The sequence below is a fragment of the Hylobates moloch genome, unplaced genomic scaffold, assembly GCF_009828535.3.
Source record: "Hylobates moloch isolate HMO894 unplaced genomic scaffold, HMol_V3 SCAFFOLD_27, whole genome shotgun sequence".
Classification (NCBI taxonomy): domain Eukaryota; kingdom Metazoa; phylum Chordata; class Mammalia; order Primates; family Hylobatidae; genus Hylobates; species Hylobates moloch.
The window spans coordinates 5098505-5107654 of record NW_026652302.1 but is presented as its reverse complement, the minus strand read 5'-3'; the positions used below and the strand labels follow the sequence as shown (position 1 = coordinate 5107654).

The 9150-nt window shown below is 45.4% G+C and overlaps 1 protein-coding gene across 1 annotated transcript in view; it reads left to right on the top strand.

The window, feature by feature from the left end:
- The first annotated feature begins 3386 nt into the window (after positions 1–3386).
- Positions 3387–9150, top strand: part of LOC116463100 (syntaxin-11) — a 41602-nt gene continuing 35838 nt past the window's right edge. The window contains exon 1 of the mRNA XM_032146065.2: positions 3387–3573. The gene's annotated coding sequence lies outside the window, so the exon portion shown is untranslated. The remainder of the gene's footprint in view (positions 3574–9150) is intronic.

Sequence of the window (9150 nt, the reverse complement as noted above, 5' to 3'; positions counted from 1 at the left end):
GGCTTTGGTCATCCCCCACTAAAACTCTTCTTACCAAGCTCACCACTGACCTCCATGTGGCCAAGCCCATTCCTCAGTTTTCCATCCTAATTTTACACACTGTAGCAGCATTTCACAGTTAATCATTCTTTTTTGCAACATTTTTTAAATTTGGCTTCCGAACGTGTTCTCTCTTGGTTTATCTATCTCACTAATCAGAACTTCTCATTCTCTTTTTTTGATTCTTTATCTTCCTAACCTCTGAACTTTGGAGCATGCCAGGACTCAGACTTCAGACATCCCCATTCTGCCTGCACACCATCTATATGCTAAAGAACGCCAAATATATACCGCCATCCCAGACTCACCTAACCAACTGCCTTCATGACAACTTGACAACTCCAAACTGAAGGTGTCCAAAATGCCACTCTTAATCCTCAGCAATCTTCGCCTTTCCTCCCCATCCACAATTTACTTTTTCAGGCAGTCTTCTCCATGGATTCAAAGGTTAATCTCAGCTGAGCATGGTAACTGATGCCTGTTAACCCAGCACTTTGGGAGGCCAAGGTGGGAGGATCACTTGAGCTGAGGAGTTGGAGACCAGCCTGGGCTAAAAATAAAAAATTTGCCAAATGTGGTAGTGCATGCCTGTAGTCCCAGCTACTCGGGAGGCTGAGGCAGGAGGATCACTTGAGCAGGGGAGGTCAAGGCTGCAGGGAGCCATGATCATGCCACCGCACTGCAGCCTGGGGAACAGAGTGAGCTGCTGTCTCAAAAAAATAAAAAATAAAAATGTCATCAGCAAGCACCCTCACAGACACACCCAGGATAATGTTTTACCAAATATCTGGGCACCTCGTGGTCCAATAAATTTGACACATCAAATTAACCATCACAGCTTTCTAACTCGTTGGCGTGTTTTAATCTTTGTCCTTTAATCTAGCCTCAACAAAATGGTAGATTAAAAAAACAACCAGCCACATCATTTAGCTTCTCCGCTAAACGTTCTTCAGTCTTCCTATCTCAATCAATGTAAAATGTAAAGACTATCATGACTACCAATGCCCTACATGCTCTATTCCCCACTCCTAGCCCCACCACCATCACTCTTCCTGGACTCTGTTTTGCCCACGCTGATATTTCTCCCAGAAGCCAAGCATGCTCCTGCCTCGGGGCCTTTACATCCACTGATTCCTAGGCTTGAAATGATCTTAATCACAGTAGCTGTATTGTTTCCTCCCTCAATGATTCTCTTATCTTAGACGGCTTTGCAATATACCCATTTTTAAAAATATAACATACCTCATCCCTCTTATTTTGCTTTCTTTTAAAATAAACTGTATTTTTTAGAACAGTTTTAGATTTACAGAACAATTGCAAAGGTAGCACAGAATTGCCATAAATTCCATTTCAGATTTCCCTATGATTACCATCTTACATTACATTCCTCACAGCTAATTAATCAACCTTGATTCTCATTACTAATGAAAGTCCATACTTTATTTAGATTTCCTTAGTTTTTCCCCAAGTCCTTTTTCTGTCCCAGGACTCCAACCAGGATACCACGTTACATTTTGTTTTCACGTCTCCTGAGTTTCTTCTAGGCTGCGGCAGTTTTTCAGACTTTCCTTATTTTATTTTATTTTTTGTAGAGATAGCATCTCACTATGTTGGCCAGATCAGGTCTCGAACTCCTGGCCTCAAGCAATCCTCTCGCTTCAGCCTCTCAAAGTGTTCGGATTACAGGCGTGAGCCATCACGTCTGGACTGTACTTTCCTTACTTTTGATAACCGGATAACTTTGAGGAATATTGGTCAGGTAGTTTGTAGGATGTCCCACTATTGGAATTTGTTTGATATTTTTCTCATTACGAGACTGAGGTTATGGTTTTCGGGGAGGGAGACCACACAGGTAATATGCCACATTCATCACATCATATTGACTACATGCCATCAATATGACTCATGATCGTTGACGTTGACTTAGAACATCTGGCTGGGGTAGTGTCTGTCGGCTTTCTCCATTGTAAACCTACTCTTTCCCCCTTTCCATATTGTACTATTTTGGAGGAAGTCACTGTGCACAGCCTAGGGTAGATGATCTACATAAATTATTTGGAATTATTCTGTATAGGAGATTTGTCTCCTCTCCGCCTTTTATTTATTCAATTGTTTATTTATATCAGTGTAGACTGATATCATGGATATTTTTTACTTTGGCTTGTAATCCAATACTACCTTGTTTAGTTTACTTCGTTGCTCAAATGGTTCCATCTTGGGCAACTGGGAGCTCTTTCAGGTGGTTCCTGTGTCTAAATATTCTCCCATCAAGGCAGGATTCATTCTTTATTTTTATTTTTTTTCTTCTCATTCAATTGAGACAGCGTCTCATTCTGTCGCCCAGGCTGGAGTGCAGTGGCGCGATCTCGGCTCACTGCATCCTTGACCTCCCAGCCTCAAGTGATCCTCCCACCTTAGCCTCCCGAGTAGCTGGGATCACAGCGCGCGCCACCACGCCCAGTTAACTTTTTTATTTTTTGTAGAGATAAGCTTTCACCATATTGCTCATGCTGGTCTCAAACTCCTGGGCTCAAGAGATCCTCCCGCTTCGGCCTCCGAAAGTGTTAGGAATACGGGCGTGAGCCACCGCGCCCAGCCCGATTTTTCCTTTCTTGAGTATCACTTCCTTGCTTTTCAGCCTCAGCCTTGTTTTTCAAGGTGCTTTACCACCACCTGGCACAATCCACATTTTCTGTTTATCTCTCCCCGTTAAAGTGCCAGGACCTGGAGGGTGGGTCTTGGCAGTATTTTTGAGCGCGGTGGTATCCTGGGCACACAAGGGGACGCTCAGTTGATATCCAGGGAACGATGAGCCCGGCGGGTGTTGAGGCCGACTGGAGAGAGATTGGCCGGCAGGGTTCTGGGAAGGCGGTGCTCGGCCTCTGTGTGACCGCAGGCTCCTCGCCCGCCTCCTCGAGGATCCCAGGGATGCAGGACCTGCCGCAGCTTCCGCAGCCACACCCACGCTCAGAGACCGCTTCCAGCGTCCTCGCCGCGGAAATGCACCGGACTGCAAATGTCACCAGCGCAGCGGGGATTCCCGGGGAAAGTCCAGCGCGCTCCCTGCCCTGGGGACCAGAGGATGAGCGGAGGAAGTGTCTCGAGCGGCAAACATCCCACTCCCCGCGCCGGTCCGCGCCGCCCGCGGGAACGCCCCGGGGCTCGCGGGAGGGGCTGGAGCGCGTCCCCGGCTCCGGGCGGTCCCGAGCGCACGGACTCCGGGTGGGGCGGGAACCCGCGCTCTGCGAACCGGCTGCCGCCGCGCCCCGGCGCTGTCATCCCGGGGCGGGGCCTGGTCCCCAGCTGTGGTCGCTTCCTAAGCGGCGGGGGCTGAGCCGGCGGCGCCCAGATGCGGCCGCGGCGGCAAGGAGCTCGGGCGGCCGTGGAGGAGCCCAGCCCCGGCCGCAGGAGGCGCCGGGAGCGGAGCCGCCGGGAGTCCCGCAACAGGTTTCCTTCCCTATCGCTGCGCCCACAGGTGACGCGCGCCCTGCGGGGAGAGGGGCTTCTCGGTTCGCACTCTCGCTCCGGGTCCAGGTTTGTTTTTCTCTCCCTGAGCCCCCATTTCTCTTCCTGACTATTCCCCTTGCGTGGAGAGATCGGGGAGGCGGGCGGGCCGGGGCGGGGGCACTGTCTGGGCTGCGGACCCGCGGCTGTGCCTTAGGTGGGATTTTGGATCTGGCGCAGGTCCTCACGCCGCCTCTGGGCGCCTTCGGAAACACAGCATTGAGTTTCTCATATAAAGCGGAATGATTTTTTTTTAATTACTTTTAATTTCAGAGGCTGAGAGACTTAGGATTTAGTGCTTCATAAGAATTATTTTAGGGATACCTGTTGGTAGGCTGCTTTTATAAAATGTCCACCCAAGACTACTTTTATTTTAAATCGAAAGGCTGAAGTGTTTTTTTGTTATCACCTCTTCACTTCCTAGTAGGGTGACTGTGTCAAAAACACCAGAATGGGTACTTCTTGACTTGAACTTGGCGATGTCACTCAGTAGCCAGGAAAGACGGGGAAATTGATAGAGCCTTGGAGCAGTCCCTTCGAAGCCCGCGTAAGACTTTGTTTTAGAAACATGGAGAGAAGTAGTAGCAATACCTGCGAAAACTACGCCGTCCTGAGAGGGAATTCTGCCTTTTTCTAGACTCCGCTGACGCCAGCTGAGATCTGTATTACTTCCTGTGGTTCTCACGCACTTGTTTCAGCCGTTTCTCAGCAAAGGGAGGAGCTGTTATTTACAAGTATCCAAAAATGAGTCACAGGGCTGCTGTCTTAATTGTGAGACTTTGTTAATGAACTTTTGAAAAGCGAGGCTTGCTCTGTCTGTATTTAAAATGAGGCTCTAGATGTGAAATGCCTGCCCTGCTAACCTGGGGCAGTGGTATGGGAAGTGACGATTGAGTTTTCAGTTTCCTAAGGCGCCTGATGTTACAACATGCCAGTAAAGGTCACTAGGCTGATCTAAGATAACCACTGAAATCATGTGCTTTGCCACAGAAGCCCAAGAGAAAATTAATTTCATTATTCAATGACCATTTTGCTGTTATTTTCACTGCATGGGAGAAAGGTATCATTTAATGTGGTGATTGTAAGTAACTCTCTAAAATCAAAATATTTCAGACAGTTTGTGTTTACTAAATTGGTGCTAAAACCGCATGATGATTTTTGAAGCGGGTGAGTCCCAGCGGGAGCAGAGAAATTTAAAAGCTGAAGCTGACAGGTCCCATTGCGGTGGGTAGCAGCCCTTAGGAAGGGACTGCACACTATCTCAACCCTGGAGAGAAGGGTGCACCATCTCTACTGGAGCTGAGTTGAGCTGAATTCGGCCCCAAACAACAGTTACCAGGTACCTTCGTGCCAGCCTCTTCCCCGAACCTTGCTTGTACAACCATGAATAATAGGATACTGCCGGCAAGGTGCTAGGGTAAATCTATACCCAGAGTGAAGTTTCTGTCCCAATATAACTCAATATGCTGGTTCCCAGTGTATTTAAAGAGTAAACTCAGCAGATTACCACCCCTAGATAATTGCAGTCACCTTCAGTTAATAGTGTGACTTTTAAGAAATAGTGTGACTAATTAATAGTTTATTTAAATATGCTGGAAAATTCAATATAATGAGATAGGTGCTAGGGTAAATCTATACCCAGAGTAAAGTTTCTGTCCCAATATGACTGATGTTTCTGAAGATCTGGGATTTGGAATGGACTGGGTCATGGCTGGAAGAGCAAGGAAGCTTTTGAGCTTAGTTATTTACTTGTCTTTGTAGGCAGCCTATTCTTCATTTGATACATTATTTAAAAATATATGAATTTAAAAGGTATGGTTTTTAAAGTGCTTGAATGAATCGTGTTTCATATTATTTAATAACCATGTAAAACGAAACTCAGCTGATTATCACCCCTGGACAATTGCAGTCACCTTTAGTTAACAGCATGACTTTTAGGAAATGGCGTGACTAATTAATAGGTTGTTTTGTTTCGTTTTTTGAAACAGAGTCTTACTCTGTTGCCCCAGGCTGGAGTGTAGTGGTGCAATCTTGGCTCACTGCAACCTCCACCTCCTGCGTTTAAGCAATTCTTGTGCTTCAGCCTCCCAAGTAGCTGGGACTACAGGCAGCCACAACACCCAGCTAATTTTTGTATTTTTAGTAGGAACAAGGTTTGGCCCTGTTGGCCAGGCTGGTCTCGAACTGCTGACCTCAGGTGATCTGCTTGCCTTGGCCTCCCAAAGTGCTGGGATTGCAGATGTGAGCCACCATGCCCTGCCTAATAGTTTATACATTTGTAACACTATATTGAAGCAAGTTTTTGATCATTGTTTTTGTAGTTCAAATCAATGTTTTTTTAGCACATTATAGCCATGTGAGCCAAAATGAATAAATCTACCATATCACAGTTTACTGCTTTTTTTTTTTTTTTTTTTTTGAGACGGAGTCTTGCTTTTTCGCCCAGGCCGGAGTGCAGTGGCGCTATCTCAGCTCACTGCAAGCTCCACCTCCTGGGTTCCCACCATTCTCCTGCCTCAGCCTCCCGAGTAGCTGGGACTACAGGCGCCCGCCACTGCGCCCGGCTAATTTTTTTTGTATTTTTAGTAGAGACAGGGTTTCACCATGTTAGCCAGGATGCTCTCGATCTCCTGACCTCGTGATCCACCCGCCTTGGCCTCCCAAAGTGCTGGGATTACAGGCGTGGGCCACCGCGCCCGGCCCACAGTTTACTGTTGGAATTGAAATCTGCTGAGATGCTTTTGAACTTGATGCCCAAGTATCAAAGTTTCAAAGTTTCCCCAGTTTGCTAAGATATCCAACTAGTAAAGGCAACAATGCTAAATTTCAGACAACTTTACCTTAATTTCCAAACCTTATTCCTCCTTTGAGAGCCCTAAAGTTATTTTTCTATGAGAAAGAAAGGGTCGAGTTTGTTATTCAGCATCGTACTTCCTGAACGTGGCCCAGGCTTGTCTCATGATAAGTGTTAGAAAGTGTTTATTGATGGAATAATGAACGTTCATGTAGGAGGATGAATTGTCAGGCAAGGGAAAGGGTAGGTGACCCAGCAGAAGGAACAGCACCCATAGAGAAGTGAAACAGCACTGGACGTTCAGGAAACTCCAGCCTGTTTAGTGATAGCACAGAGTGAGGCCTAGGGAGACAGGAGGGGCCAGATCACAAAGGCCCCATGAGGGTTTAATAGTACTGAAGCCTTTGAACAAGTGAATGATACTGTCACGTATGTGTTTAAAAAATAATAACAAAACTTGGAATTTTAAAAATCTGAGATTAGATGAGAGTGACATTGACCTTAGGAAGACACTGTGGAAACTTGTCATATTGCAGATGGGACATTAAAGAAGGCCTGAATTGGGCAGTGACAGTGCAGACAGGAAAAGAGGGAAGGGGCTGGTAGAGGTTTAATAGGTGGAACCATGTCGGGTGTGTATTTAGAAGTGGGCAATGAGGAGGTGGGAGCAGTTAAGATGACTCCCACGTTTCTAATGAATGACTAGTATAAGAATATCCTACTCAGTGGAAGAATAGGTTTGGGCTAAAGGGTGGTGAGAAGCTCACACAGTACTTGGCACATAATCAGTGCTCATTAAGATTTTTCAAATGAATGCTAGTAATAGCTAAAATTTATTGAGTGCTTATTATGGGCCATGCACTATCCTGGGCTCACTATGTGCATTAAGCCTTTTACTCCTCAGTACAATCCTGTGAGATAGGTACTCAAATTAACTGCTTTGACTGGTGAAGAAAGTGCAGTGTTAGTAATTGACAGAGCCAGAAGTGGATCTCAAGCACTTGGTTCCAGAGCTTGCATTCTGAAGCACTCTGCTGTGATGTGCTGTCTTGATGAATCAATCAATGAGGTTTTGGACTTTGTGGTAAGCTCAGGTTGAAGTCACTCTCCTGCCCCTAACAGTTCTTCCTTATCCAAGAATGGCCTTGATGCATAAGATGGGCCCTCAGTGTCCCTACTGTGCTACATGACATCCCACCCGCTACCTTCACTCCAAGAAATACCTGATTCATCTAGGAAGAAACCTGGAATAATCAGACATTTTTATCCTGGGAATTGAAACATCTTAATGGAGACTCACAGTGTCTGAAGATTCCAAGTGCTTCAATCATTGTGTCTGCAGAGCTGCCTTGGTTACCACACCTCCTAAACACTGAATGCTCAGCTTTTCATATTTCTCAGATGCACTCAATGTTTTGTTGCTAAGATCTTCCATAGGTAAGCAGAAAGGCTAGCAAGGGAGGCGTTAATCTACAGAGCAGGGTCAAATGGTGGAAAAACCACTAACAAATGCGGACAGGTACATAACAACTCCAGATCTTACATTCCTCACTTGTGATCTGCCTTTTGAATCCTATTTTGTTCTAGTTTTACCCTGAAGCAGGCGCCTTACCTGCCTCTAACTTCCAGAATCTTATTGAGTCTGGTCATGCTGTGTCTCCTGTCCTCTTGATTTTAGCTTGGCAATATGATTCAAGTTATCTTGCATTCAGAACTTGCTTTCTATTTGGGGCACCTAGGTAGATTCTTTTGTCTGAACAGCAGTATTTTGACCAACAACCCTGTCCACCCGCCCCGCTGCCGCCCAAAAAAATGATCCCAACTCTTAACTGTTCTCATCGTTGATGATTCAACCTACCCTGACTTGGATTAATATCCTGATTTTTGTTTGGCAATCAGGGACTAAGAATTGATCTAGGAAGAAACTGGAATAATCAGACCTTTTCTCCTGGGAATTTACATTTTAATGGAGACTGTCTGAAGATTCCCAGAGCTTAAACCATTGTGTCCACAAAGCTGCCTTGGTTATCTTTTCCTCAAAGACCTCTACTTTGGACCATGTAAGGTTTAAAACGCCCAATTAATGTTGTACCCAAACTGAATCAGCAAACTCACTTACTGAAGCTTTAAAATGTTCAAATGTCCACTTTGGGAGGCTGAGGCAGGAGGATTGCTTGAGCCTGGGGGCAGCGGCAGGGGCGGGGGAGAATGTTCAAATGTCTAAAACTTGAAGTTTTAAAATATTTTCTCCACACATGAATTGAATTTTTTGTTCAGCATTTCTTCAGATTCATTGGGAAATCAGCATATTGATAGTTGCCTATGAAATGAGAGTGACATGAAGCCTTGCCGAGTAATAGAGCCCACATGTCTACCCCTTGGTGTGAGCTTTTATGTGCCTGCCTATACTTCATTCAGTGCTCAGATCACAAGAAAGGGAAGGGTTTTGGTTAATATTTCATATCGGTTTGTCTTGGCTGTTCAATTCAACTGTGGTTTCCCTGAGAGAAGAGAATAGCTAGAGTTGGGGGCGCTGTTAAGCCATGTCTAAGGCTCCTCCCAGTCCTAATAATCATTCTGTGACTTTTACTAATGAAACCATCTGTCAGAGTAAGTCATTTCTTGGCCACTCCTTCTGAGTTTATGGATACCAGACATTTTCTGTGTATTTCATTCAACTTCCATGTAAGGCTCAGTAATTTGGTAATTTTTAGAATGATGTTGAGTTTTAGAATTGGTAATTTTCAGTTGCCCATCTTGAGCTAATTTAATCTTTCTCTTTCTTTCTCTCTTTCTTTCTCTTTTTCTTTCTC